The 6,163-nt window shown below is 49.4% G+C and overlaps 1 protein-coding gene across 1 annotated transcript in view; it reads right to left on the bottom strand.

Annotated features, from left to right (window-relative positions):
• Positions 1–5,903, bottom strand: part of LOC106809553 (protein canopy homolog 4-like) — a 10,286-nt gene extending 4,383 nt beyond the window's left edge. Inside the window, exon 1 of the mRNA XM_014812674.1 lies at positions 5,895–5,903. The gene's annotated coding sequence lies outside the window, so the exon portion shown is untranslated. The remainder of the gene's footprint in view (positions 1–5,894) is intronic.
• Positions 5,904–6,163: the final 260 nt, after the last annotated feature.

Here is a 6,163-nt window from a genome sequence, read left to right as displayed (position 1 = left end):
CTCAACTAGTGGTCATACTCGAGACGGTTTGAGTCAACACGGCGATCATTCGCAGGCATCGCTACGGCTCCGGCGGCTGCTGTGTAATGTGATGAGACTTGTCGATGGAGTTCGACACCCAACCGTCGCCGCGAGTTTCACCACCAGGAGAGGCAGAGGGCTCGCACAGCGCCCGCAGCAGCACAACACGCCCACCCGGAACCAGCCGCAGTCACACCATCAGAGTCGGCAGTCCACAGCGTTTCGCATTCACTCCAGTGTCATCTAGTGATATGTGGAGGCGGCCGCTGGTCGCGTGACGTGGCAATTGCCGCGTCTGGCAGTCGTGTAGTGCTATAAATGTCACAGCAAAACCTATGGCCGAATGTGTGAATAGAGCGGACAGCTCGACAGTAGGCGATTATGTGGGGCTAGGCGCTTCCCCCCATGAGTGTGTGGTGCACCGTTTAGTAGTTGATGTTTGCAGTACACCCTGGTGATGTACACACCGACTTGTCTCGAGGCGAGCGTGTAATCCTTATGTGTGTGAGATTTGAGTGGAAGTGTTCCGTCAAGATTGGTGATCGGACACCGGCGCCTCAAACGTTGATTTCCAGTGACGCTCGTGGGTAGCTGTTGGATTTTGTTGGCTTTTGTTTCTTTGTTGTCTTTCACGCCAGCGCGTACCGCGTCTGAAACTCAAATCCAATGATCTCCCGAAGCTACGCACGTATTCGGAGCGACACCGGTGCATTGTTGCCAGCCTTGCGTCATGTGTCATGTTCGAAGTGTGCCGCGGACCGAGCAATGTGAGCGTCAACTCTCTGCGTTAGTCGTGCCTGGTGAGGGTCCCAATCTGCTCGGCCGTGACTGGCTTGAGGCGATCCGTCTCGATTGGACCCGTGTCCACAAACTGGATATCTCGCAGGATACCCCGAAGGATTTTTTGTCACCATACCAGTCGCTGTTCGAGGACGGAGTCGGTACGATTAAAGGTGTCACCGCGAAGTTTTACGTGGATGAATCCGTCCGTCCTGTGTATTGCAAGGCGCGCCCCGTGCCGCTTGCTTTTCGCGCCAAAGTCGAGCGGAGCTCGACCGCTTCAACGAGCCACGTGATAGAACCGGTAGAGTTCTCTGAGTGGGCTGCGCCCATGGTGCCGATTTTTGAAGTCGATGAAGTATCGGATCTGTGGTGATTATAAAGTGACAATAAATCAGGCAGTGAAGTGGACCAATACCCTATCCCGAACATTAGTGACTTATATGCCCAACTCTCAGGTGGACAGATCTACAGTAAGCTCGATCTCAGCCACGCGTATCACAAATCGTCTAGATGATGATTCCCAAGCTTTGTCGACTATAAACACACACAAGGACTCTATCGCTACAGCGTCTTTGTTTTGGTGTTTCCTCTGCTCCTGGTATTTTCAGCGTACCATGGAACAACTCCTACAAGGAATACCGATGACAGTCGTTTACCTTGATGATGTCTTGGTCACGGGAAGACGGCACAGGAGCATGAGCGAATTTGCACACAGTGATGAGCCGGCTACAAGAGGCTGGCGTGCGTTTTGAAGAAAGAGAAGTGTGAATTCTACAAGAAGTCAGTGACATACCTTGGTCATGTGATAGATAGTGAAGGCATACACCCCACCGCAGAGAAGGTAAAAGCGATCGTGAGGCTCAGTGCCCGCAGATGCCACCGAACTCCGAAGTTACTCGGTCTCATTCACTTCTATCACCATTTCTACGGAACCTCTCATCGTTACTCGCTCCCCTACACGAGTGCCTCCTGAAAGAGACTCAATAGTGCCAGAGTGGAGCTGTGGGATCCACTCGGCCAGCGCGAGGGTTTTTGAACAGTCGAAAGAGCTCATCATATCGTCTCAACTGCTGGTCCACTTCGACCCAGCTCGTCCCATCATCGTGACGAGTGACGCGTCTCATATGGGTGGGAGTGTTTATCACACAAGATGTCTGACGGAAGTGTCCGACCTGTCGCGTTCGCGTCCAGAACTCTGACAGCGGCCGAGAAGAACTATGCCCATATCGACCGTGAAGGTTTAGCTCTTGTGTTTGGCATCACAAAGTTCCATAAATACCTGTTCGGACGTTCTTTTGTTGTGCAAACAGACCACAAACCCCTGTTAGGTCTGCTGAAGGAAGACCCGCGTAATCTCTCCGATGGCCAGTGCTAGGGATCCAGCGCTGGGCCCTTACGCTGAGTAATTACGAGTACCGGCTTGAGTACCAGCCGGGAAATCAGATCAGCCACGCTGACGGACTCAGTCGTCTCCCTCTACCAGCCGCACCGGCTCCGGTACCCGTTCCAGAGGAAGTAGTCTTAGTGTTTCAAACCTTAGATGAGTCGCCCGATTAACTGCCAGCCCAGTTCGGTTGCCGCAGTGGACTGTGAGGGATCCTGTTAGCCCGAGTCAAGGCTGCACTGGAAGTCGGGTTTGCACACCGAACAGGCACCTGATGGAGCTTCGCCCGTCTACACCCGACGTTATGGCAGATTATCGCTTTAGAGCAAGGATGTTGTTGTTGGGAGCCATGGGAGTAGTGATCCTCCAAGGGTCGCGTGCATTGCTACGCGACGTGCACCTAGCACATCGCGCATCGTGAGGATTGAAGGCCTCGCCGCAGTTTCTATGCGGTGGCCGGGAGTCGATCAGGATGTTGAGAACTGTGTCAGGGATTGATGAGATATGTGTCAGAAATACACAACAAGTTTGCCCCTACGCCCACCGCTCCCCTGGAGTGGCGGCGTCGCGCCTGGCACTGCGTACATGTCGTTATTACGCTATGGACGTTCGAGCGCGCCAAGATGATCTGATCCTTGGTTGATGCACACAGCAAGATCATCGCGCGCATGTGTACACTCGCGACAACCAGCATGTCACGATCACCAATATGCGACAGCTTTCGTGATTTTTCCTGGTTAGCCCCAACACGCTTGTCTACGGACATGGCTCATTGCTTTATAGTGAAGAGAGTTTAGTGCGCGTTCTGCGAGAATTGGCAAAGAATGGTGTCAGACATAGCTACCGTGTCACATATCGATCCTGGTAGCTAAATGGTCTGGAGATGCGTGCTGTAGAGACATGTGAGGCAGGGGTTGGAGAAAACCACGCGAACTGGAAGATCGGATTGTCCTGTTTCGGGCTACACTCCGCGTCACCCACAGATCCACGACTGGTGAGAGCCCCGCGAGTCCTCATTTTCCAGACTCCGATCCAACGTTCACGATTAGGGACATGATCCGTCCGTCGCTAGAGAGCAGTGTTTTGAAGCGACAGGATAGGAACGTTGCCAGACGCACATCCGCCACTCGAGTCACGCGCGTGCTTCCCGCCGATGCGATAGCGTTTGCCGGCTGGCCGTGCATTTTCAGGAACGCCGAAGTGGTTGGCTGGGGTCTAGAAGGACAGATGGTGTTCCCCTGACTGTCACGTGAGGTTGCCAGTTATTGGTCGACTGTGGAAGACGTCCACGCTGCGAATCACCTGGACACCGCCCGATCCGCGACGATGACGAATGCACTTGTAGAAGAATAATTGCGAACAACCGTCGTATGCATCGGGCACTGCACGCCCCGACACTCAGTAGTACCCCAGCAGTCGATAGCCCGCCTGTTGTTGACCCGGAGCATAGTATCACCAGGAGAGGCAACAACGGTTCGCGACTCCCCGAGACCGGCGCAAGCCCCCACTGTGCGAAGATCTAGTACCGCGTTAATAGGCGCCGCCTGACCGGTTAAACCTATAAGCTGTGTGTCTCGTTTAGGGTGCACGCCGTGCGCTGCCCAACATTTACGCGGTAGTTGTAGTTTTGTTTTGGGTGCATGCCAGGCGCTGTCCATGTAACACGAATGTGAACCGTATAATGACAGTATGGTCACTGCGAAAATTCCCATAACTCATGACATTAGTGACTTTATTGTGCATTTTTCTACGAAGTTGCATATGATCCAGTGACATTTCCTGGAAATATTACCCCTTGGGTGATTTTTTGTTTGCATTTTTCTATATGAAGATTCCGTAAAATATATATTTTTTTTTTTTCCAGGTTAAATATCTATTTTTTTGTCCATATGCTGTAACTGCAAGTTTCAACCTAAGGGGGGAGGAATGATAAATATGTACCGTTTCCGTTTCCGCATTGCCGATTTCCGTCATGATCATTATAGATGTAGCGCGCATGCGCAGTTGTCGTGGTTGTTGTCGTTGCTGCCGCCATGATTTATATTAAAGTCTCACTACAGCTAAACTCAAGTGTTTGTTTCTCGCTTAAAGATGTCTACGACAATCTTAGCCCCGCACTACATACATGTCAATCAGCCTAAAGTGTGCCGTTTCGTAAACATCACAGCCCTCTCGTGATAACCAGACCAACTAAACATTGAAATCTAGGCTTTAGCCAATCAGAGAGGCTGTTAGAAATGGTTTTGGTAAAAAACGACATTTATGTCATTCTGCCCATTCTACGGGAGGCGACATTAATGTCGCTCTGCCTCTAGAAGGGTTAACAGTCAACAAATCCATGTTTAACCCTCTTCTTGAGGGTCAAAAGGTTATCAGACACTTACTCTTCACACGTCAGTGGAAAGCACATGTCATGGTCCTTTCAATAAAGTGATAAAAAATGGTAGGTCAGCGCTGAAACAAAAAAGTTTTTCACTCTGTCCATTAGGCCATGTCCTCAGAAAATGTCTGATATCTGACCTTTCCCCCACTGCCCCTTGACCTCCAATTTCGCACTGGTGATGGGTTTCCTGCCAATCACACTATACACCAAATATTAAGAGCATAGGTCGAGCCGTTCAGACTTGTGCCGCAATTCCGTATTTCCTCCTATACCTTAAGTTAAGGGGAAAGTATTCCCCCTCCATTGACACATCTTGACCTTTGACCCTTGACCCCCCAAATTGGTCATCCCGAGTCCTTTTTACGATTACCCTATTAAAATTAATCTATGGTGTATAACGACATACGCAACGTGTGGCGAAGGGAAAAATTCAGCATTATTCGCACGTAATCAAAATAAGTGTGGCCAAGGGAAAAATTCAGCACTGGCCCTACTTAATTATAACTATAAGTGCGAATAGTCCCTTCCTAAATTTATATATAGTACACACATTATATTTTTATGAAGTGATTATTTCCCCGGCAAGCCGGACCCGTTTGGGAAAACTCCCCCCCCCCCGTTTCAATCGTTGCGCCACGTTTAAATTATTAAAGTCTTAGCACTGAAGAGTCACGCGTGCACACATAAGCAGAGCATCCGCATTTGAAAACAAAACACCAGTAGTGCTAAGACTTTGAGGAATAACAGCATAAATACCTGGTGTAAAGTTGTGGAAGTGTTCAAAAAGATAGGTGAGATGTCCATGTTGATAGATAAGTGTTAAGAAAAGCACCCGATCATTTTTACGTTTTGGGTTGATAAAGTTCGTTGGTGCACATAAGGGACCATGTTGCTTAGCATTACATCTATGGCAGAATGTGCTTAGGCCCTGCGGCAGGGATCGCGAGAGCTATTAGTACTCGCAGCTAGCTGTGCGCTGGTGCAGTCAGGTTACATTTAGGGCTAGAAGACGGGGCGTCTTCCCGTATGTTCGATGCGCGTTCACCCTAGCGGCGAGTTATGGAACTACAAACCATGGTACAAGTACATTTGCATACTTGAGATTTTAATTTTACCCTAACCTAACCTTAGATTAACCTCACCCAACCTTGAATCCAACCCTAAGCCCTAACACCTAACCCCTGAAACCCTAATCGCGCATGACACCGGCTAACAGTAGTATGACCGCCCTGTCCGCTAGCCGATCTGTCCAGTTACTCAACACACAACACAACACATCCGTTTCAGTTTCAAGCCAGAGCAAGGAAATATGATGCAGTTTACCTTCACACTTCGTGGAGGGACTCTCTGGAGGTTCTTTCATCTGAACAACACAAAACAACAGATAGAAAGTCGAATAACATGAGTAAATAATGCTATATATTTGGATTCATTTGAGCGTGCGTTCAATTCGTTTCTTTGACCGTTTCGTCCGAGAAGGTGTCGCCTTTTAGGCTATGTTCTCGACGGAATCTAGCGAGATTTTTAACATCTATAAACAACTATGATCACCGCCACTGCGCAGAACGCCGAAAATTTAATATTATAAACAA

This window comes from Priapulus caudatus, unplaced genomic scaffold, assembly GCF_000485595.1.
Source record: "Priapulus caudatus unplaced genomic scaffold, Priapulus_caudatus-5.0.1 Scaffold362, whole genome shotgun sequence".
In the NCBI taxonomy this organism is placed as follows: domain Eukaryota; kingdom Metazoa; phylum Priapulida; class Priapulimorpha; order Priapulimorphida; family Priapulidae; genus Priapulus; species Priapulus caudatus.
The sequence above is the reverse complement of the archived record's forward strand: the minus strand, read 5'-3'. Positions and strand labels throughout refer to the sequence as shown.